At 50.2% G+C, this 24,708-nt stretch overlaps 1 protein-coding gene across 1 annotated transcript in view; it reads left to right on the top strand.

Annotated features, from left to right (window-relative positions):
• The window catches only part of WNT3 (Wnt family member 3), a 51,752-nt gene that overhangs the window by 736 nt on the left and 26,308 nt on the right, over positions 1-24,708 (top strand). The gene's annotated exons all lie outside the window — the stretch shown is intronic.

Raw genomic sequence — 24,708 nt, 5'->3', positions numbered from 1 at the left:
GGGTCTTGCAAATGTAATTGTTTGGGAGGGGATGGGCTTGTTGTCCTTTGATCACAACCCCAGCTCTCCATGTCACATTCATTCCTTTTGGAAAATCAAGGAGGACCGAGGAGAAAGGAAGAGAAGAAGGATGCTTTCCGTTCTCGAGAAATGCGGATACAAAAGACATTTTAGTAAATAGGGCTGGGGAGCCGGCGCGAAGCTGGGGGGGTGGGTATGCAGGTCTGGGGGGTGCAGCTGAGGAATAAACAGCCCTTTGGGCGCCACAGATCCGGGGAGTTCTCTTGTTTTCCAAGCCGCCTGATCACCTCCCGGCAGGTCCTAGGGGCCAGAGGAGAAAGACCCACGGAAACCAGTTCTTTAAATTACAGCCCGCCTCTCCCCAGTCTCCAGCCCCCTGCATTCCAGAAAACTTTAATTAAAGAATCTTGCCCTCTCCGATGGAGGAGAGCCTGGGCCTGGGGGGTAGGTGGTGAGAAGGGGGAATTTGGGATCTGTGAGGAACAGTGGGACCGTGGCCCCTGGGGTAAAAACCGTGGAGGAGTGCCTCCAGGTGTAGGTGCCTCTTGTGTGTCCCTACTTTCCCTCCCGTGTTACCCCTGAGCTCTGAGGAGGGAGAGTAGACCAGAAAAATTTGGGGGCCACACCCCAAATTTGCTTCCAGCTGTTTGGAGGCGGCAGTGTTTGTGTCTGATATTGGAGGACTTCTGAGGGCTAGGGTGAGGGCCCCGAGCAGGGCATGGGTGGGAGTCTCTGTTGGGAGGGTGCTTGGAGTTGGACAGACACCCAGGGAAAGGCTTTCTTCTGCCTGGCCCATCCTTCCCCGCGGCATTGGGTTGGCCTGAGGCCTCCTGGGCATTAAGAAGTCTGTGGAGCGAACAGGGACTATGGAATAGGGGTGCTGTCACTGGGGAGGTTGCTGTTGAAACCGGCCCTGCCTCATCGGCCATCCCTGACGTTCATCCCATCCCTGGGCCAAGGCCATGCTGTTCTTTGCTTTCACGGGGACCCTGGGTGGGAACGAGGAGTAGGAAGAGAAGGCTTGGCGAGCTGCAGGCAACAGGGACCAAGGAAGAGAGACCAGGTTCTCACCCATCTGACTGGAGGAGGCACTTCCTGGAACCGAGCCGGGTAGATAGGTGGTAGTGGTATGCCTGGTGTGTGATGGTATCTTGGGGAGCATTGAGATCGGGACCACCCAATTGGAAGAAACGGTGGGGAAAGTAGTAAACCTGGAAGGCCTGGACATTGGCCCTAACGAAATGCTAGACACAACTTGGGGTGGCCAAAAGGACTGACGGGAGCGGGGGACAGACCGGGCCTGCTGCTTTGTCTGAGCCGAGGAGAGACTTATGTGTGTGTATGACATGGGGATGGGCAGATCCAAGTATGCCCGTGTGTGTCAGTGTCTGTGGCCCCCTCTGCATGTGTGTACATGTGCATGTATGTGTCTGGGTCTATGACCCTAAAGAAGTGTCATCTATACATTAGTGTGTCTCTGTGCATACAAGTGTCTGTGACTGTGACCAGGCAACTGTGACTGTGCCCTCAAGAAGGGGTCTCTGGGGGACCCACTGCCTGTGACCAAGTGACAATGTGTGCACTTGTGTCTCTGCACACAAATGTCAGCAGATGGCTGACTCTGTGATGTGATGTGTGTGTGTGTGTGTGAGAGAGAGAGAGAGAGAGAAGTCTAGAAGTATCTCTGCCCATGTAAGGGTCAGTGCCTGTGTCTGCTTGTGATGCTGTGTATGACTGTGCTCGTGCCTGGGCATGTGAGTGTGTCATGTGTGTGGGGGTGTGCACGCATGTCTGAGTATTTTGTGTGGATGTGAGTGTTATGTATGAGTTGTGTGTCTGTCGTATGTGTGTGCCTCTGTCATTTGTATGCACACAGCTTCACCATAAGGGTCTTTGTGCGTGAATATCAGTGCTCACGGCCATAACGTGATCATGCTTGTAAGTGTGTGTATGACCCTCAGGTTCGTAGCCATGTGAGGGCTGTTTCTGAGTCTGCCTATGATACTGTCATAGTGCTAGTGACCATGGCTGGGCCGTGGTTCTGTGTCTGTGGATATGTTTGCAGACAATGATCTAGAGGTATGAATGATACCGAGTGCTTGGTGAGCATCCGTGTTCCTGGAAGGAAGATCCCTGGTCACAGGCCCAGCAGGAGACAAGAGTCATGTGGGTCAGTTCCAAGGGGCCCAGCTGAGCTGGGATTCCAGGCTGCGTGCGGGTGGGGGCAGAACCTTTGAGGTACAGTCTGCTTGAGGACTGCTCCTGGCCCTGTCTCCTCAGGTCATTCTTCTTTGGTCTTGGAGGTGGAGTAGAGGGTGAGTCACCTCTTAGGACTGGGGCCTTGGCAGGGCTGGGACAGTGGATGGGCCTTGAATTGCTGTTCCCACTCTGCCAGCACGCAGGCAAGCCTAGTCCTTTCAGCATCTGGGCCCCTCCCCCCTGCCCCTTGGCCCAGCCGCGCACGTTGCCCAGGAGCGAGTTGCAGGGGAAATCGTTTTGCTGGGATTTCTGTCAATGCTGTCCCTCAAGGAAGGTGTCCTCCTCTCGGTGGCCGGTGCTGCTCTGGCCCCGTTCCCCAGAGGGCTCTGGACCTGAATCCTAGAAAGAAGAGCCCCAAGGGGCCTCCTGCAGAGAGAGCGTCCCAGGGGGAAGTGATGTGCTCCAGGCTACAGTGCAGCCAGGCAGTGGCAGAGCTGGGACAGGAAGCAGGGACAGCGGCGTGGATTTCTGTAATTCTCCTTGTCAATCCCAGTTAGCTCCTGGTGGAGAAACTTGTCTTTCTTCTCCTTCTTGTGGGGAAAGTCAACCTGTCTTTTTAGGGCTCAGCCAGTGCCTGTTACATTCCCGAGGTGGAGGCCCAGAAGGGAGGGGCCTGTGCGGGGGTCAGCCGCTTGCCCCACTCTGTGGGACTGTGGACCAGTGACCCACCCACCTGGCCTCTGTTTCCTCCCCTTTCACTCAAGGGTCACCTGCCCGCCCTGCCTCACTGCTTGGGTGCAAAGTGTTTTGTAGAACACAAGGACAGTGTGCTGGGAAACAGCACAGCAGAATTCTTTCTGCCATCTTGGGACCCACCCCCCGCTCAGGTGGCGCCTGCCTGAAGCTGGCCTCAGTTTCCCCATCTGTTAGATGTCCTGTCGTCTCCCCCACCCACTTCCACCTCCACCCGCCTTTCAGAGGCTCTCGAGAACATGTTCAGTCAAACCCCATGGGGGTCAGTGGGCTGGGCCCAGGGAGGCACCTGGAGACTGCGGGGGAGGAAGGCCCCAGGCCAGGTGTTAACACTTGTAACAGGCAGGAATTACAGCTGGCTGGGGCTGGCGAGGAGCTGAGCTGGCTGGAGGCTGTTGATCCCACAGACAGACAGACAGACAGATGGGCAGATACCAGATTGGATGGCCAAGCTTTAGCCGGGTGGTCTCCCTTCGAGAGCCGGCCTCTCCCTAGGGGAACGCAGTGGGGAAATGAATCCAGTGGGGAAATGAATCCAGTGGGGAAATGATCCTTGGAAGTGAGTTAACAGCCCTCCTGCCCCTACCTCTCTATTGTGGGTGGGGCTTCAGTGTCCGGAGGGAGCAAAATTAGTGGCTGATCTGTTTTGTATTTTTCTGATGGGATCACATTTTGCTAAAACGAAACAAAACAGGTCAAACATAATAATACCAAGAGCCTTGAGCTGAGTTGCCTCCTCCTAAGAACCGGCTCTGATATGTGGGAGGAGTCTTGGGGAAGGGGCAGCTGTCAGGGAAATTTCTCCAAAATCTCAGAGCATTTTCTTAATAGCTGGAGGCGCAGAGATGAGTGATGGGCGGAGTCTGGGCCCTGGGTCTGGGCATCACCCCCACCCCATGGATCCTGAGGGCCCTGGGTCTGGGAAGTCTGCTCTGCAATTAATCCTGTCCCCTGGGAAGACCTTTGGGAGGAGGTCAGGAGAGGCACGAGCTGGACTTTGGCGCCAAGCCCCTTAGCAGGCACTTCCCTCCTCCTTCTTTGCAGCCTTCCCAGTAGAAAACTCATTGGCAAACCCAGCCAGCCCCTACACTCTGGCATCGGGCGCATGCCCAATCACTGATGGCAGAGAAACTGAGGCAGAAATCGCCAGAGAACAGACTCAGCCAAACATGAGTTTCCATCCCACTCACTATATAGCCTGGTGCTAACCAACACTAAGGGTGCTTGGGCAGATGTGGAATTTACCAGGTGGCATGGAGGCAAGGTACAAGGTGTGTGTGTGTAGTGGGGCTGCAGGTGTGGTGGGGGTAGCTCTGACCACAGGTTTTCTCTAGATTGAATAGGTGTCTCTTCAGTCTGGGTAGGAGAGATGACTCTTCTCAGAGGGAGACACAGCGAGCAGATCCTTCCAGGGAGAGAGTGGGAAAAAGCAGGGTCTTTCTGGACTTAGGATGTGGTGAGCTCAAGCGTCCCTGCTGTGAGTTGCAGAATCCCTTCTAAAGCCACCAAGGAAGCAAAGACATTCTCCACCACCGATCCCTAACTGGGGAGTGAGTATGCCTCATCCCTTCCTTAAAGGTTAGGGCCATGCTGATATCATGACTGTGTATTTATGTTGAGGAGCTCTAGCTGGGAGTCAAGATGTGTGTTCAAGTTCTCAACTTATCATTGCCTGGCTGTGCAATCTAGGATGAATCTCTTTCCTCTTCTATACCTCGAGTCCCTGCCTCCTTCTGGACCCCACACGGAAGGGTCCCTTCAGCCTCTCCGAGACCACCGGGCTATGACAGGCTCAGTTTACTGCTGTGAAGCCTGGAATTCCACAGCAGACCTTCAGAGCCCACCTTACACAGTCCTACCCCTTTACTTCCCAGCCCTTTCTGACCCAAATCCCAAAGCTGGCTCTACTACCCCGAAGCCTACCTGCTTGCACCTCCAACCCTTACTTCCCCCAAACACTCACGTTACTCTGGAGCCAGGCTGCTCACATTCATATTTGGCTTTTTGATATGACTTGGGTAACCTGACCCAGGACAAAGATTGTGAGGATGGCGCAGGACCAGGTAGCATTTCGTTCTGTTGTACAGGGTCGCTATGAGTCAGAACCGATCGGGTGGGATCTAACAAAAACAAAGTGGGTAACTTAAAACCAGTAGCCATTGAGTCGACTCCAACTCATAGTGACCCCGTGTACATCAGAGGAGCACTGAGCTCCACAGGGTTTCCAGGGACTAATATTTCTGAAGCAGATCACCAGGCCTGTCTTCCTAGCCACTCCAACCTTTCGGCTAGCAGCCAAGCACATTAACCATTCGCACTACCCAGAAACTCCAGTGAGTAACTAGAGCAAGTCAACCTCTTTCATACTCAGCTTTCCCATCTGTAAAATGCTTATAGTGATTGTTCCTACCTCAAAGGTTGTTGTGATGATTCAGTGAGTTAATACATGTAAAGCTGGTCAAATAATGTTTGGCACGCAGGCAGTCCTATATAATGCTAGCCATTTTCACTCTCTGTCGGTGAGCTATTGGCTTCTTTAAGTCCTGGTTCCAAACTTGCCTGTTCTGAGGACTTCCAGGTTGGCGCTGCCTTGCTCGGTTTTCAGCTTGTCCCATAGTGCTTGGCACTGGTGAAGGACTAACCCAACTTCCGCTCCTTGCTGAGGGCAGGACAGAGAGGGTGCTGGCGGCTTCCCTACCCTTCTCTCCCTCTCCCCTACCTCCCCAGTCTGCTTAACTCTTGCAGCCACTGCCATTTCCAGCTGGGCCCTGGTGGGGTGGGGGGAGGCAGGCTCCTCAGAGGGAGTGGCACTGGGGCCGCCTGGAGCAGCCAGAGCAGAAGTTGCTCCTCTTGGAGCTGAGAGATGATTCAAAAAGTGATTTATAGACGGAAGGCAGAAAGCAGGCTCCTGGCAGAGGCCTGCTGCTTAATTACATTCTTCGGGAGGTGGAGGTGTGTGCGGAGCGGCAGCAGGGGCTAGGCTGCTGCCTCCTCCCCTCCAGGCCTTGCCTCTGTGGCTGCCCCAACTCCACGAGTGTCCTGCGTGTCCTGCTGCCGGAGACGGAATTCCCTGTTTTCAATGACAGACTAGGTCAGGAGAGCAGCAACGACTTCTGGGGATGGAGGAGGCAGGAAAAGGAGGTGGCAGGAGTCCCATCTCCTGGGATCCTCCAAGAGAAGCTGGGATGGACATGGGGCTGGTGAACAGGATTCCTGGGAAAGGCCAGGGGGTCTTCTCCCTGTGTCTGGGCGAGGGAAGGGCTGATCTGGTCAGGCTGAGGGTCTCCAGAGTCTCGAGATAGCACACTCCTCTGCCCTGTCCCCTGCTGCTTCTGAGTCCTTCCTTCAAGGAGGATCCCTTTCTGTCGTTCCACTGGCAGAGGGTGAGGGGCCTGCGCTGGGCCCTGCACTCAGAGGCTAAGCCTGGTTCCATCTGTGTTACAAATTCCCTAGTTCATTTTGTGTTGCATAAGCCCAAAGGTGGCTCTGATCCAGAAGGTTCTCTAGACTTCGTGTTAGAGGAAGAAGAGCTTTCCTGTTGTCGTGTTAAACTAATAATTCAGGCTGCGGTGGTGGTTGTCAGTTGCCGTTGAGTTGATTCCAATTCAGGGGGACTCCATGCCTGCAGAGTAGACTGCTCTGTAGGATTTTCAAGGCTGTGACATTTCAGAAGCAGGTTGCCAGACCTCTCTTCCCAGGCACCTTTGGGCAGGTTTGAACCGCCAACCTTTTGGCTGGTAGTCAAGCACTTAACCATGTGCACCACCCAGGGAGTCCCTGTGAGTCCACCAACAGAAACTAAAGCCCTTCTGTGCTGTTGACAAGCCGCACCCATTCTGTTTGGTCATTCCTGTGCCAATCTGAATTCCCTCTCGAAACCCCAGACCTTCATAGCAGCCAGCTCCCTGCTTGGAGCTACCTCTTTAAGCTCCTGAGTTCCTACACAGCCTGCATCACACAACTTTGAGACCCAAAGCTCTCCCTTCTAGCTCTCAAGGCCGGAAAGGTGTGTGTCGGGGTAGGGCGGTCGGTTGCCTAGGCTGGTGGAGTCTATCTATTTGCAGCATGTATGCATTGCCGGGAGGATGGCAGGGGTCAGGATGGGGACACTAGACAGCTCTCTGGTTCCCCCTGAGGCGGGCCTACTCAAAATGGCCTCATTATGTGTGTGGAGTGAATTCCAGAAATGTCAGGCACACCCATACATCCAGAGGAAGGATGGAGGCCCAGAGGTTGGCTTGGAGACGAGAGGCAGCCGCGGAGGTGGTGGGAGGTTTCTGGGCTGGGAGCTAGGAGACCGGAGACCGGCGTCCCGGCTCTGCCACTAAATGTTAGTAGTTGCTATCTAGTCGACTCTGACCCATGGCGACCCCATGCAGGCAGAGTAGAACTGCTCCGTAAGGTTTTCAAGGTTGTGAGTTTTGGGAAGCAGATGACCAGGGCTGTAGTCAGAGACTCCTTTGGGTGAGTTCGAACTGCCAACCTTTCCGCTAGTGGTAGAGCCCTTAAATATTTGCACCATAAAAAATCACACTCATTGCCATTGAGTCGACTCCAACTCCTAGCGACCCTCATTGGGTTTCCGAGGCGGTAAATCTTTACAGAAGTAGATTGCCCAGTCTTCCTTCTGCGAAGTGGCTGGTGGGTTTGAGCCGCCAACTTTCTGCTTAGTAGTCAAATGCCTTGGGCACTATGCCACCAGAGCACCATAGGTGAGTTAAAACGGGAGTTAAAAAGGCCGCTGGCTAAGGACTCTGCGGGCTCTGAGACCCCTGTGTTCAGGCCATCCAGCTCTGTGACTTTTCTGTGCCTGGTAGTGGAGAGGAGGTCACTGAGAGCTGATCTCAGGGCGGTGGGAGCCGGACGACGCTACACTCCATGCTCAGAGAGCTGGGAGACCTTGGCTGCGCATCCAATCTCCTCAAACTTCTGTCTCCTCATCCGCAAAACGACAGTGATGATCACACAAGCTCTTGCCCTTCCTACCTGCAGGGCTGATAAGAGCTGCAGGTAGAATAATCTTTATGAAAGTCCCTTGAGAACTGCCAAGTTCTCTCCAGAGAAGTGACCTGTCCTTGCTAGTCCTACGAGAAAAGAGGAATGAGAGCCACGTCCTGCTCTGAGGGTGGAGGAATATCCTAGTGGGACCCTCTGAGCCTCTTAGTTCAAGGAGCCAGTTGGAAGGTCCCCACGGTCTGCACTAGGTTAGTAACCCCAAGGTTGACTGTTCAAACTCATCCAGTGGCACTGTGGAAAAATTATAGCCAACCCAACTCCGAAACCTACGGAGCCTCCCCAGATGAATACAGAAACAAACGGATGCCTTAAGGAGCCCGTTGTATGTCCAGGAGAGGAGTATGGGAAGGGGCAGGACAGGGTCCTGGGGTGGTGGGAGTTCTCAGCCCCTTTCTGGGGGGGGGGTTGTGAGGCTCAGTGGGGAGTGCCAGGAGCAGGAGCTGAGGTCAGTGATCTGAAGCCAGGAGGCCACGGGATGCCTAGGGTTCACGCTCCTGGCACTGGGCTCCTCTTTCTGGCTTGAAAGCTCTCCAGGCTTAAGGCAGAGCCCACAGACCTGTCCCCAGCTGAAGCAGACATCGTGTGAGATTTCCAACCAGGGACACAATGGCAGGAGATGCGGGCTGGGGTGAGGAGAGGTGAAGGTGAAGGGCCAGGAGCTGGAAGGCTCTTCTGAGACGTGTGTCATCAGGAGATCCTAATGGCCTGGGTGAGGTCTAGCAAACAGGGAGATGCGGCCAGCCGCTGGCTCAGGCTGAGCCAGAAACACTAGGTGAACTGAGTGCATGACTGTGTGTGTTGGGGTGGTGAGGGGGATGGGACCGACAGGATTGAGCGCCCAGTTCTGTCGGGAGGGCTGTTCTGCGAAACTTGCCTCTGGGCACAGAGTCCCACTTATCTACCAGAGCCAGCTGGGCCGGTGAAGAAAGCCGATCTCACAGAGCCCATTAGGAATGCAAGTGGGGACTTGTGGCCATGCACACGCGAACATGTGCCTGCCTCCACCTCCTGCCCAGCTCCCTTCTGTCCTTGCCACCCTCACCACTGGTCTTCCTGACATAGATCTCAGAGAGCGTCGCTCCCCTGCTCTGAAGCCTTCTGTGGCTCCCACTTGCTGTCTGACACAGAGGCTCCCTGTTATTTGGCCTTTACCCACCTACGCCATTCTACCTGTCATAACCCCTCCTTGGGCTCTTCGCACCCCTCTCCCCTGGGTAGAGACCTCCTGAAACACTGCCACCTCCTCTCTCCTTTGCCCACACTCAACTGCTGAAATTCCACATTGCCTTCCAGATCAAAAGCCTCTTCCTTCCGGAAGCCCTCCTAGATTCTGAATCACTGCCCCCAAAGCAGGGAATATGTCATCCTGTCATCGCTCCCTCCTTTTCGTCCCCATTGGACAGGTATGCTAAATATTCCCATTGCCTTGGGTGTTGGGTGTCTTATTTCCCTAAGAAAAAAAAAAACAAAAAAACCCTCACGTCAATTCTGACTCATAGCGACACTGAAGGGCAGAGCAGAACTGCCCCATAGGGTTTCCAAGGCTGTCAATCTTTATGGAAGCAGACTATCTCATCTTTCTCCCACAGACCAGCTGGTGGGTTTGAACTGCTGACCTTTTGATTACCAGCCTAATGCCTTAACCACTGTGCCACCAGGGCTCCTTCTAGTAATCCCAGGGTGGTACAAATGGTTCACGTGCTTGGCTGCTAACCACAGGGTTGGTAGCTCGAGCCTACGCAGAGGTGCCCAGGAGAAGGGCTTGGAGGTGTATTTCACAAAATTCTGTCCCTGGAAACCCTGAGGTGAGCAGCTGTGCTCTGATGCACGCGGGTCGCCATGAGTCAGAACTGACTCGGCAGCAATTGATTTTATTTTCCTCTGTTCAAATGCAGATTCCTTCTTCCCCTCTCACCCAGGAGAGAGCCTGTGTTTAAGTCACCATGTGCCCTCCTTCCTCGGTGTCCAGCACATGGTCCAAAAACCAAACCCATTGCCACCAAGTCGATTCCAACTCATAGCGACCCCCATTGGTTTCCAAAGCTGTAAATCTTTATGGAAACAGATTGCCTTATCTTCCATGGAGCAGCTGGTGGGTTTGAACCGCTGACCTTCTGGTTAGCAACTGAGTGCTTTACCCTCTATGCTGCCAGAGCTCCTTCTAGCACATTAGAGGTCAGCAAAGTTTGCACTGAATGAGCAGAATCAATAAAAAAAAAAAAAAAAAAAAAACCCAGGCCTTAAACGTGACCTGAGGCTCAGAGGACATTGTTCTTGCTAACTTTGTAAGCAATCAAACCCAGTCCCCCTTGGCTGGGAGTCAGTTTGTCCCGCTCAGTTCAGGTTCAGGCCACGCAGCTAACTGCCCTATGTGTGGGAGCCCCTCCCTAGGGTCTCCCAAGGCGAGGCTGCCGTCCCAGAGGCTGATGTAAGCCTCGTCTTCAGGGTCCCAGTTCCCCCGAGTGTGTCCTTTCCCAGCTGCATTGGCAAATGTTTCCCGACTGTGTACTCTTGCCCCACCTTTGCCAACTCATACTGGGGCAGGTGTTCAAGTCTTTAGTTTTAAAATTCCACTTAACACTGGTTTCTCCACCCAGGAAGAGGTCAATAGGCTTGCTGACCACCTACTACGTGCTGGTCCTATACATGCATTGTGATCTAGGATGTAATCCCCCCATTTTACAGCTGAGGGGTCAGAGTCACGCAGCCGGCACGTGGTGTGAGAAGACTTTGAACACATATCTGACTGGGCTCAAGTCCTTTTTCCTTCTTCCACCATTCAGGCTCAAAAGTGGACTTCATATTTGGGGCAACTATTTATTCACTCTTGTTCCCCAAAATGATTCAAGATGGTTTTGAAGCAAGATCACACTTGACTTTCAACTTGACGGCTGTTGCTCTGGGTTTATTGATACGATTTCTGAACTTACCGGAATTCCCCTTATTTGAAAATAACACCAGTCACTGGCAAACTTTCCCCATGTCCTCAAGTTGTCCTCAAGCTGAGACTGTACATTGCCAGCCTCCCCAGTGGTGCCCTGCTGTCAGTAAGTGGTCGTCTCTGGGGATGTGACCTTGGGTAAATTACTGCTTCTGGGCCTGCGTTTTCTTATCCTTGTAACAGGAAGGAGATAGATTAGATGACCTCTAAGATGGTGGTTCAGTGGTAGAATTCTTGCCTTCTGTGCAGGAGACCAGGGTCCATTTTCCAACCAATGCATCTCAGGTGTAGTCACCACCTGTCTGTTAGTGGAGGCTCACCTGTTGCTGTGATGTTGGATGGGTCTCAGAGGAGCTTCTGGTCTACCATGCACTAGGAAGAAAGGTCTGGAATCTACTTCCAAAAACCAGCCAGGGAACGCTCACAATGCTCCGATCTGCAACCAATCACGGAGATGGCTCGGGACCGGGCAGCGCTGTGTTCCATTGTGAATGGGGTCTGCCTGAGTTGGGGGGTGCCTGCTGTGCGGTTTATCCTTTGTGTTCTTTCTTTTTGGCTTTTTTGCTTTCTTGCTCCTTTGCCTCCATGGTACTTGGACCGAACTGTCCTTGTTGCGCATTTTCCTTCTTTGTGTTGTTGTCTCTTTGTTTTAGTGTTTGTGCTGTATGTTTTTCGGTCTGTATTTTTGTTCGTTTCTCTTTGGGTTCCTTTTGTGCTTGGTCCTTTGTGTTCTTGTTTGTTTTGTTTTGTGTTTTTTTTGTTAGGTCAGATCTGAAGCTCAATCCTTGTATCTCTGTTGACTTGGACTTTGCATGGTTGCCGTTTCCTTTACCTTGATCCTGATTGGCTGTCTTCATTTTGTTATTTAACTTGCTGTGCCTTGTATTGCAAACTCCTTGAAGGCAGGCCTCCTGTCCAGTGCACTGTTTGATTCTCTGTGCCCAGAATATACCTAGCAGATGCTCAATAAATATTTGTGGTCTTTGGAATAAATCTTTGTTGTCAGCTACTCTAATCCTTTCTGGAAAGAGACAAGGCATACACAAATAAGAAACAAAAATAAACATACTTGTTGATTGGTGTTTTTTTTTTTTTTTTTTCCAGAGTTGGTCCTGACTAGATAATTTTGAGGTGACAGGAACCCCAGTTTTTGTTTCTTTATTGTCAGCTTTTTTATCCCCAAGTCCACAAAAGCCTGGTTTTCAGGGAAGGCACCATCTTTTCTTTTCTCCATGGTCTGCTTCCTTTTAAACTTGAAGTTGATACATAATCTTCCCCTTGGGGATCTCGTTTCCACCAACGATGTGTTTTTTCCCCTTCCCTCTGGTTCCTTTCCTAGCTGATCCTCCACCTTCCCTTCCCTTGGAAGTCAGCCATTCCACAGGTGACAGAGTGCCCAGCAGCCACCGTGAGGGACGCACCCTGTCTCTCCAGCTGGCCTGCTCCTACCTCCAGCAGCCACGGTGAGAACTGTAGTCCCTGGGGGTTGGGAAGAACAGCAGAGGGAGTCCAGGCCCTTCCCATTGGCAGACCTTTAGGGGAGGGCCACTGGCATGGCCTGGGAGGGCAGAGGAGAGTGGCCGGCCTGGGACAGGCAGGCCACACCCATTCAGCCAGTGTCTTATCCCTCTCAGCTCTGACTAATAACTCACCTGTGGGGAGACCCCTGGGCAGTGCCTCTGGAGACCACCCCTCCCAGCCTCTTGACTCCAGGAAAGAGAATATCTAACCCCCAGACCTGGAGGCCCTCCAGGAAGCTTGTAGAGGGAGAGAGACCCCAGAACCTTCTGAAGCTGTCAGTCAGGATGGAGTCTATGATCTCGGCCCTGTCCTTGGAACCGAAACAGCCTCATGAGATTGGTGTCTTCATCCCCATTTTCACCTCTGAGAAAACCAAAGCTCAGAGAAGCCAAGTAAGGAGCCAGGAAGTAAGTCATGGAACCAGGATTTGGTGTTTTCTATGCCCCAGGTGCTGTGTGCTCCCAACCATCCCAGGAGACAGGTGCTCTTGTTAGCCTACTCAACAGATGAGGAAATTGAAGGTTTCCCTTTCCTAAGGCTTCACAGGTGGCAAACCACAGAGTTCCGGCCATGACACACACTGCCTGAAGCCAGGCCCAGCGGGCTTCAAAGCCCTTTCAGTGATACCCCATCTACTGCTTAAGACCTCAATAGTCAGGAAGTTCCTCCTTAGGACTGACTGTAGTCTTTCCGGATTCAGTCCAAGCCCAGACTCCTTTGGTCTCCTGGGCACACGAGCATCACTATAGATTTTCAGCTAATCCTTGAGGACTGGGTGCATTTCTCTCATATCTCTTTGAGTCTTCCCTGTTCTAAAAGGCTCCTCTCTCTGTGCACCTTAACCATCGTAGCCTCCCTCTTTTTCCACATCTTTTTGTAAGCACTGTGACCCACAGAACGTTAGTGGTTGCCTCAGGGCAGGAGGAGTTCTGCCTCTCAATTTACAGGCTCTGCTCTTGTCTCTTTGCAGCTGTGCTCCTCCCCATAGACAAGGAATCTGAGCACCAAGGGGTTGTACCCACCCAGAGCCAGTATTCTCCTTCCTCCAACCACGTTCCTGGTACCCAGCTCCCTGGAGTTTCCTGCCCGCATGGCCATAAGCCTACTTCTGGGCCATACAAACCTCTTCCTGGTTTATCCCCTCAGGTCAGACCATGCTGCTTCCTAGGCTGGAGAGGTGGTCAGGGGAAGGTGTTTGCAGGGGCTATGAATGGAGCTTGGAGGTTCAGCTGGGGTGTCCCATGTGGCATGGAGCAGAGCTGAGAAGGCTGTAGTCACAGAACTCTGTGGAGAACCGAGCCTTCCAGGTGGTTCTCAGGGTAACTTATCAAGATCCAAAAAAAAAAAAAAAACCAAACTCACTGCCGTGGAGTCGATTTGACTCATAGCAACCCCTCCTTGGGTTTATCTCTACAGAAGTAGATTGCCCAACCTTCCTTCTGAGGAGTGGCTGGTGAGTTTGAACCACCAGCCTTCTGGTTAGCAGTCAAGTGCCTTAGGCACTATGCTACCAGAGCTCCCATTTATCAAAATGTTGTTGTTATGTGCCATTGAGTCGGCCCCGTCTCATAGCGACCTCTCCTTGGGTTGCTGAGGCAGTATCACTATGGAAGTAGATTGCCCAACCTTCCTTCCGAGGAGTGGCTGGTGGGTTTGAACTGCCAGCCTTCTGGTTAGCAGTCAAGTGCCTTAGGCACTATGCTACCAGAGCTCCTCAATGTATTAAGATAGGAGGATAAAAAAACAAAACAAAACAAAACAAAAAAACTAAACTCACTGCCATTTAGTCGATTCTGACTCATGGTGACCCTCTTTGGGTTTCCGAGGCAGTAAATCTTTACAGAAGTAGATTGCCCAGTCTTCCTTCCCATAGTGGCTCGTGGGTTTGAACCACCAGCCGTCTGGTTAGCAGTCAAATGCCTTAGGCACTACACCACCAGAATTCCTCAGATAGGAGGATAGAACTTTCTTTTACGGAAGCAGAGCACAGATCCAGGAAAGTACACCAACTGTAAATGGACTGCTCAATGAATCAATGAATAGAACACATTATATTCAGCAGTGTGTTAACCTGACATGAAACTTTTAAATAGGAGGGACGTGGTGTGTAAGCCTGTTTGGACTCTCCCCCAGACCTACACTTTCTGGCCAGGCCTGGGACTTGCCAGGGTCTGACTAGCACAGAACCTGGAAGCAGGCTTGCCTTTTCAATCTGTGTGTGGCACTGAGCTCCACACATTTCTACCCTAGCAGGTTGACTTCCTTCTACATCAGTAACCCTTCTGGCTCCCTCACAACTTGTGGGCACCTTGTACCCTCCAGTCCCTTTTGGCTAAGCTTGGACTTCCTTCTTGTTTGGTCAATTTTGTCATTTTCAACTGAGCTAATTGCAAGAGGACTCAGGAAGCAGACAAGACTTGGCTGTTGTTGGCCGTCTTTGTGTTACCCCCCACCTCACGGTGGTCTCGAGAGTGGCACTGCTCTGTAGGGTTTTCTTAGCTGTGTCTTTACAGGAGTCGTTCACCTGGCCTGCCTTCTGTGAAGCTGCTGGGTGGGTTGGAACCCGTGAGGCCCAGTGTAGCCCCTGCCTGACTCTCCAGTTTCGTGTCCCTCACCTCTACCCCCAAATCTTGACCTCTGACCTACTGCTTTCACTGGCACAGTGAGGACCATGGGCTTTGGGTAATGGCAGTCCTGGCTCTAGATGGTTCTGCCTTTAATAGCTGAGTAAGCTTCACTTCTCTAAGCCTCAGTTTTCTATCTGTAAAATGGGATAGCAAAGGCTACTGTGAGGATTAAAGGCTGTGTATAACGTATGTGAGACTTAGCACAGGGGCTGGGGCTGGAGAGTGAGTAACCCAGACATTCTGCTTCACGAATCCGCTTCTCGATCTTGTGTTATTCTCATACTCACTCACATCTCATGCCTGTGCGCATGCTGCTGGCTTCTGTTGGAATGACCTCGCCTGTCCCTTTGTCTCTCCCATTTATTCTTCAACAGCAGTGCAGGCAGGTCCTCTGTGCAGACTTCCCGCAGCACCCCCACCCAGCTAAACCTATTCTGGGTGTATAAGTTTCACTGACTAAACCATGAGCCACTTGTGGGCAGGACCAGGACTCCACCGTCTTTGTACCCACATTGCCGAGCAGAGTATGGGGTCCTCAAAGAAGGGTTGTGAGGTATTGGGGACCCTGTTGGGAGTTACCTGCTGACCACAGGCCCACTCTTCCAGCTCTAGGTGGATTCCTCCAGGAAGCCCTCCTGGGAGATCCACTGGCACTTGTCACTGATTTTCTGTGTCCTTAGTTGCCTCTTCATGTATATCCGTCCCATCTTCCCAACAAGCGAAGCAGTTCTGCTTCATGTATCTCATATCCCTGGGGAAACTTCTGAGCGTTGCAGGTACAGTGAGTGATTCTGTTGATTGGGTGGCCGACGCAGTAAGCTCCTCTCCAGTCAAACGCAAGCGCAGGCTCAACTAGTTCCTGCGCTCAGGGACAGCATCGTCCCTCACTCTGTGACTTCCCATAAGGTCCAGCTCCGAGCTTCTGGCCTTCTGCTGGAAGGCAGCAGGATGTTCCAGAAAGAGGGTGGACTTTGGGCTTGAGCCAGCTGAGGCGTGAATGTCAGATGTGCCACTTAACTTTGGGGACTCTACAACTTTGGGGAGTTTCTTAAAAGCCTCTGGATCTCATGTTCTCCCTCTGTAAAGTGGGGTAAAGTTTCCAATTCCAGGGTGATTGTCAGGATGAAGTGAAATCATGCACAGCAACTGAACTGAAGGTGAATAGCTGTTGAATGAATGAAGGATTTCCTGAAGGTCAGCTTTAGTGATTCCAATGCAGCAAGAGTTATAAAAAGATTCTGTTCCTTTGCTGAATTGTACATGTAGAAATTATTGAAATGGCGGATCTTTCGCTGGGTATAAAATTAAAAAAAAATTGTCCTAGGCCAGGCTTTAAACAAAACCCACTGCCATCGAGTCAATTCTGACTCAAGCCTCACCCATTGGGTTTCCAAGGTGGTACATCATCACTGAAGTAGATTGCCCTATCTTCCTTTCACGGAGCAGCTGGTGGGTTTGAACTACCAACCTTCTGGTTAGTGGTCAAATGCCATAAGCACTGCACCACCACAGCTTCTTCTTCTTTTTTCTTTTTAAGAACAGGAAGGTCTGAATTTCTTCTAAAAGAAAGGAAGCCAGACTCCGGGACAGCCACACGCTTTATGTTGGTTAAACCCATTGCTATTGAGTCGATTCTGACTCACGACGACGCTATAGGACAGAGTAGAACTGCCCAGTAGGGTTTCTGAAGCTGTGGTCTTTACAGAAGTGGACGGCCTCATCTTTCTCCAATGGTGGGTTCCAAGTGCTGACCTTCGGTTGGCAGCTGAGTGTTCAACAGCTGCGTGCTGGGGCTCCTTGTGTGGGTTGATACTAACTAATTAACCTGATTGAAAAAAGAAGGTGGGTGCAGTGGGATACTGTGCAACCCTAAAGAATAACATAGAATCTGCAAAACACCGCATAACGTGGATGAACTTAGAGGACATTATGCTGAGTGAAATAAGTCAATCACAGAAGGACAAATATTGTATTAGTCCATTATTGTAAAAGTCAAGGAAAGGTTTATCTATAGAAGGAAATTTTCTTTGTTGGTTACCAGGGGTGGGAAGGGAGGGGCAGGAACACTGTTAGATAGATAGAGATAAGTATTGATTTGGGTGAAGAGAGGGGCAATGTACCAAATGTGAATGATCAACATGGTAGCATTGAGGAAGAGGAAGACATAGAGAGGTACATGGGAGGTACAGACAACAAAGATGAACCCTTTTGCATGTACAGTAATGTGTTGTCAGTGAAGGCAAACATTGGTATATGGGTGGATAGATGTGTGGACAGGCTGAACTATTAAGGTATGTTTATGAAGCAGGTAGTGTACCCAAGACCATGTATAGGGTTGGCAGACAATGGTTCTACAAGTGTATTTGTATGTTCTGTAAGAATTCTCAGGGGTATAGTAGAGCTGACAAGGGACAAGGTTGTACTCACTTCTTGGTCACAGCCAGTTACCCAGAGGGACCGAGTAGTTGAACTGGTGAGCTCGGGACCATAGTCGCAGGGGACATCAAGCTCAATTGGCATAACATACTACACAAAACACTGTTCCACCTCCTACTTTGGCGAGTAGCGACTGGGATCTTAAAAGCTTACAAGCAGCCATCTAGATGCAACGATAGGTCTCTCCTTGTCCAGAGCAAAGAAGAATGAAGAAAACCAAAGATTCATGGAAAGAATTAGTCCTAGTGACTGGTACACCATGCAATCCTCAGCTTATATGACTATGACACCAGAAGAACTAGATGGTGCCTGGCTACCACTGTCAACCACTCAGAGGGGGATCTATGTAAGAGATCCTGGATAGAGAGGGAGAACAATGTGGAACAAAACTCAAAATCATTTGAAAATAAAAAGGGGGGACTAGGTTTGCTGGTCTGATAGAGCCTGGTGGAACCACTGAGACTATAGCCCCTAGCTGCCCTTTGGGTCTGGAATTGAACCCATACCTGTGGCTTCCAGCCAAACAATAGACAGGCCTATGAGTTGAACATTTACCTGAGGTAGATACACTCCTTGGACAGAACAATCATGGGAGAAAGAAGGGCTGCTTATGCACAGGGAGATAGCTCAGGGGGCAGGAGTGCATGGAGGGATGGACACAGGGAAGAGGTAACTATCAGGGAGGAAGTGGGAGGGGAGCTGTTGCATTGTGGTGAATTGTAGTCAATGTCATGAGACAAAGTGTATGTGAGCTGCTGTATGGAAAGTGAATTTGCTCTGTAAATTTTCACCCAAATCACAATTTAAAAAAAAAAGGTGGGTGATGGGCATGTACACAGGTCTGTGACTCTGAACCAAAGGTAACGTGGACTCTGGCCTGCCCTGGTGTGCTATTCAGCCCAAGTATTCAAAGACCTCCAGTTCTCTGGGAAGGCAAATGAAGTGGGGTGGCCATCAGAGACTTCCTTCTTAAAAATATTCATTATTCTGCCACACTTGATATACACAAAAGAGAAAACATACTGTATGTGTAAGATAGTGAAAACCCGGGGTCTGTCATGCCCTGGAGAACCAGAACGTGACCAAGGTCATTGCCTCTACCTGTGGGCCCCTCCTCATCCCATCTCCCTGTTCCTTCCAGAGATGGGGGGAATTTTGCATTTTCAGTTTATTTTACTTTAAAATAGTCTTCTCGGGTAGAAATGCCTGCACGATATTTTTGAATGTGGCTTATTTTCTTTTTCTTTAAAGCTTATTTTAAGCTTTAGAAAAATAATGTCATACTGTGTGCTGTTGTTGTTAGGTACAGTTGAGTTGGTTCTGATTTATAGCAAGCTCATGTGACAGTAGAACTGCCTCATACACAGGGTATTTTGAGCTGTGATTATGGGAGCAGTTTGCCAGGTCTTTTCCTGAAACCACTGGATGGGTTTCAATCGCTAATCTTTTATTAACCATTGTGCTATCAGGGTCTTCCGTAATTTGCTTCCCCCCCTGCATTATGTTTCTAAGTTTAAAACTCTGCTATTAGATATCACTGCAGTCCTTCATCTTCATGGCTGTATACTATTCCATTGTCTGAATATACTGTCGTTGTTGTTATGTGCCGTCAAATCAGACCCGACTCATAGCAACCCCTCCTTGGGTTTCTGAGGCGGTATCACTACGGAAGTAGATTGCCCAATCTTGCTTCCGAGGAGTGGCTGAATATACCATACTTTATTTATTCCTTCTCCTGTCAAAGGTCCATGAGGCAGAGTTGCTCATGGGAATACCAGGTACCCTCCTAAGAGTGGGATTTAGAGCTGCAGGGCTTACAAATGCCTTGCTTTACCAGCTGACACTGAACTTCTTTCCAAAGATGATGTACCCATTTGCTATGCATCTTTGCCCCACATCCTTGCTGACACTTGGAATCAGTGACTTCATTTTTGTTAATCTAGAAAGTGTGGTTTGTGGTCATCCTTCAAAGAAATAGGGCTTTTTTAAGATCCCAGAGTTGGTAGATGCAGAGACAGGATTTGGACGCCAGTGCTCATGTCAACACGTAAAACACACATTTGGAAAAACACATGGCCTAAGCTGGGTGGAAGTAGTCCTAGTTTCAGCTTTCCTGCCTGCCTCCCCCAAGCTCTCACCCTGCCTGCCTAAGGGACAGCAGACATTACTGGAGATTGATGGCTGGGGCAAAATTTGCTAAGCGACCCAAACTCTTCTCTGCCCTCCCTCACCTCTCCGCCAGCTGCCTCTTGAGTGGACCCACGTGGCCGTATCGTGTGGAGATCACACGCCTCTTGGCTTTTCCTTTTGCTTCTGCCCTGTCAGTTGTTTTTGCCCCTGTGCTGCCTTCACTGTCATTAATGTCCTCGAGAGGCCATTGTTGTGGCCTCCGTATATTTTGAGCGCCTTCCAGCCCACGGGCTCATCTTCCAGCCCCACATCAGACAGTGCTCTTTCATGAGCCGTAAGGTTTTCATTGGCTAATTTCAGAAGCAGATCACCAGGCATTTCTTCCTAGTCTATCTTTCTTCCTAGTCTAGGAAGCTCTACTGAAACCTGTCCCTCATGGGTGACCCTCCTAGTATTTGAAATACCAGTGGCATAGCTTCCAGCATCGCAGCAACACGCAAGCCACCACAGTTCAACAGACTGACGGGCAGGTGGTGATCTACGGCAATAGGCATCCGTCTCCTGGTGAGGCTGGGAGCCCCTGTAGGGAGGGACCATGTCACTGCCTCTGTATTCCCATAAGCAGATGTTATTAGATATCACTGCAGTCCTTCATCTTCATGGCTGTATAATATTCCATTGTGTGAATATACCATGCTTTGTTTATTCCTTCTCCTGACTGCTGAATGAATGCATGGAGGGTCTCTCCTCTGAACTGGAGAAGGGCAATAGAGCTCTGCAGGTAAGCCTGCAGGCTCTGAAGCCATACATGGGATGTGCTCCCAAGTACCCAGGTAACCTGGGCCAAGTTACCCAATCTCTGTGCTTCACTTTCTCTTTCTGAATGGGATGGTGATAACAGTACCTTCCTTACAGGATTGCTGGGAGGACTAAGTAGGTTAATAAGTGTAAAGCACCTAAGATAATGCCTGGCATGATAGAACGACTCGGCCTTGGTCCACATTAGCACTTAGGACAGTAGTAGCTACCACTTACCTACCACACTCCTACCACGTGCCAGGGACTGTGATAAAGGCTTTATCTACATTCTTTCAATTTGCCTAAGGCATTTGACTGTTAACCAGAAGGTTGGTGGTTTAAACCCACCAGCTGCTCCATGGAAGGAAGATGGGATGATCTACTTCTGTAAAGATTTACTACCTGGGAAACCCAGTGGGGGTTGCTATGAGTCAGAATTGACTCAATGGCAGTGAGTGTGATTTTTGGTTTATAGTCTCTTTGAAGTAGGTGATGTTTACATTTTATGTTTAGGAAACTGAGGCCTCCTATAGGGACACAGTAATGGGGGGAGCAATGGGGACTCAGGTCAACCAGATCAGTAAGCCCTGGCCTACAAGTGCTGATGATATGGCTTCCCACTCCAAGATTGAGCAGCAACTCTTTTTATAGTACAGCTACCCCACTGAGAGGAGCTCTGGTGGCATAGTGCTTAAGGCATTTGACTGCTAACCAGAAGGCTGGCGGTTCAAACCCACCAGCCACTCTTCAGAAGGAAGACTGGGCAATCTACTTCCGTAGAGATGCCGCCTCGGAAACCCAAACAGAGTTTGGATCTGACTCAATGGCAGTGAGTTTGGTTTTTTTTGACCTCACTGAGAGGGGACCGTGGTGGTTCAGTGGTAAACTTCTCACCTTCCGTGTGGGAGACCCAGGTTCCATTGCTGTCCAATGCACCTCACGTGTAGCCACCACCTGCCTGTCAGTGGTGGTTTGCATGCTGAATGATGCTGAACAGGTTTAAGCGGAGCTTCCAGTCTAAGGCGGACTAAGAGGAAAAACTTGGCAACCTATTTCCAAAAATCAGCCAATGAAAACCATGGAGCACAGCGATTGGACCCGTAAATGATCATGGGGAGGCTCAGGCCAGGCAGCCTTTCGTTCCGTTGTGCGTTTTGTTCCGTTGTGTGTGGGGTCAAGTCAGGGGCTGACTCAACAGGCGATAACATTGACAACAACCCCACTGAGAACCTGGTCAGTGTTTCTTTCTTCTATGCAGTCCGTTGAGATGGAAATTTACTGCATTGCATGGTTGGGCTGTGTGTGTGTGTCTGTGTGTGTGTGCGTGTGAAAGAGAGAGAAGATAAGTGAGTGAGAACGAGTTTCTTGCTTGGACTGGGAGTTGCCCTCACTTTGATGGTCAACCCAGGAAGACAAAGACACTGAGGTGGGGTTTGCTTTGTGAGTTGGAAATACCACAGAAAAGGCAGAGAGACCCTGGAGTTCAGCTTGGGATCACCACCCACAGCAGCTCGCACTGGGCCCTGTGTGTGCCAGGGCCATGTTTGCAGGCAGGACTCTCATGGTCATTTTTACCCAGATTAACCCATCCGGGTTAAAGGCAGATAAATTCCTGCGGGTTAGGAGCCTGAGGTTAGGGATGGCTGTAAAAGGGCTTCAGGGACTGGAAGGCATAGCCCTTCTGAGGTGAACATGCTAGAATCCCTCTTCTGTGCCAGCTGGCCTTCATAGACCTTGTAGGCTCTGTCTTACAGTTGTCTTTGTCCCCTTGGATTTTAGGGTTTTGAGTCACATCAATGTCCCAGAAATATGATTCCTCTTCTTTGCTTCTCAGGGCATAAAAGGCTACCTCAAAGCACACCTCCTGGGGGTCTTGTGGATTGTCCATCACTTATTCTTGCATCCTCCTCTGCTCGGTTGTAAACTAGCTCATCTCCTTGCTAACGTCCCTGTTGCCCGTGTACATGGCCTCCCTCCTTAGACTACACCCTCCTTCAGGGTAAGGCCTGTGACAGTGTCTTGGTCATCCCCCTCCTTGTGCGCAGCACACAGTAGGTGCTGAATAAATGCATTCTGCCAGAATGAACTTGATATCACATGGGGGTGAGATCTAGACAGAGGAGTGAAATAGCAACAGTAGTTTTGGGGTAAGATACCATTTACAGGTTTATGGTCCCCTGTCTGGGCCTCAGTTTCTTCATTTGTAAAGTGGAGACAATAGCATCTTTGTCTCAGGGCAACTGAGATGATCAACCCAAATGGTGTGTGGGAAATGCTTTGCAAACTGGAAGGTGCTAGAATATGTGTCATCTACCCTGGCATTTCTTGGAAACTCTGCTGGGCCAGGCATCTTGATAGAGGTCTCATGGACCTCTCACCACCCTGAATTCTCCATGGGGGTCTACCCGAATTCTCCTATCTTAAACAAAAGGAGCCCTGGTTGCACAGGTTAAAGTGATGAAAAGTAAGTGGTTCAAATCCACCAGCTATCCCACTGAAGAAAGATAGGGCGGTCTGCTTCTCTAAAGATTACAGCCTTGGAAACTCTATGGGGTAGTTCTACCCTCTCCTGTAAGGTCACTATGCATTGGAATCTACTTGACAGTAATGGTTTTTTTAATTTCATTCACATAAATCCATTCAGTTCTCAGAGAGAGGTCTCCTCTTCACCTAGGGATGCCCTGAGAGTGGGTCTAGGACCTCATTTCAGATACAAAGAAATAAATTCAAGTGTGGAAGATCCATGACAACATTTAAAAGAAAAATGACTGATAGGCAGGGGCCCTGGTGTTTGACTTTACAGGGCTGTTCATCCAGAGAACAGCCTGAACTGCAGGGCGGAGTTGGGCACTTTCTTCCCCTCCTTCAACCCTTCATAAACACACTCCATGCAGACCTTCTCCTAAGAAGCCAGCTCAGAGCCACCATTCCTAGCTGTGTGACCTCAGACAAGTTACTTGGCCTGTCTGAACCCATTTCATCATCTATCAGATGGGAATAATAATTACCTCATAGGGTTATGCGGCAAATTAAAGGACATATGTGAGGTACATTACATGGTGCCGGGCACACAGCCAGGCCTCAATAACTGTTAGCTATTACCACTGATAATAGTAGTCTCTGGGTGGTGCAAATGATAATGCATTCACTGCTAACTGAAAGGTTAGTGGTTCAAGTCCCCCCTGAGGTGCCTTGGAAGAATGGCCTGGTGATCTTCTTCTGAGGAATCAACCACTGGACACCCTACGGAGCACAGTTCTACTCTGACGCACAGAGGCCCACCATGAGTCTGAATCAACTCAGTGGCAACATTTGTTGTTGTTGGTGTTGTTTTATTATCATTAATAATAATAACCCTTCTGTGTGCCCTACTAAGGAGCTCTGGTAGCACAGTGCCTAAGGCATTTGACTGCTGACCAGAAGACTGGCAGTTCAAACCCACCAGCCACTCCTCGGAAGGAAGGTTGGGCAATCTACCGTAGTGATACTGCCTCGGAAACCCAAGGACGCTATGAGTCAGGTCTGACCCTACGGCACATAACAACAACATCAACAACAACAACGTGCCCTACTAAGTAGGCTCCATTACTACCTCATTTATAGCAGAGTTCAGTAAATTAGCCCTCATAACCTTATTAACCACTGTTTACCCAAACAAAGCCTTCCCACATTGAGTGCACCTGTAAAAGTTCCCCTTTATTTCATTTACAGCTCCAAGTATCCCTGTAAAAGTGTCCCCATTACCTCATCTCCCCCTGTGTTTTGTAACCCCCACATCTGTGGTGATTTGCACCTGCTTTCTTAGGCCACGTGATTCCTGATGGACAGAGTGGCCCAAGGGGCAATACGTGTTTTGAGAGACCTCAGGGCAGGCATGGGAGTGGAGAGGCCAGGAGGGGCCTCTGTGAGCTGTGCCTTTGGGTCAGTAACACTGTCTGTCATGCCTTAAGTGGAGCTAATCCTCATTGATATGTTGTGTTGTCTCTCATGTGGAACGCACTTCCCATTCATAGAGAAATTGGTAATTAACTTTTTCTTTTTTACTTTAAATGCTTGCTATTGGGGTATGGTTTTATATTTTATATCCAAAATGTGTTTTTATATTTTATATCCAAAATGTGTTTCCCCCTTGAAGAAATGCCTGTCTACTTTTGTAACAAATGTGACTTCAACACAAGATTGAAAATACAGAAATTCAGAGGGCTCCAGCCCTTGGTCAGGCACGGGCCTGCTCAGGTGGGGTGAGAGGGTGTTGCCCAGTGAGTG

The sequence above is a fragment of the Orycteropus afer genome, unplaced genomic scaffold (assembly GCF_000298275.1).
Source record: "Orycteropus afer afer isolate SDZICR_OR568_19922 unplaced genomic scaffold, OryAfe1.0 scaffold00018, whole genome shotgun sequence".
NCBI lineage: Eukaryota > Metazoa > Chordata > Mammalia > Tubulidentata > Orycteropodidae > Orycteropus > Orycteropus afer.
The sequence above is the reverse complement of the archived record's forward strand: the minus strand, read 5'-3'. Positions and strand labels throughout refer to the sequence as shown.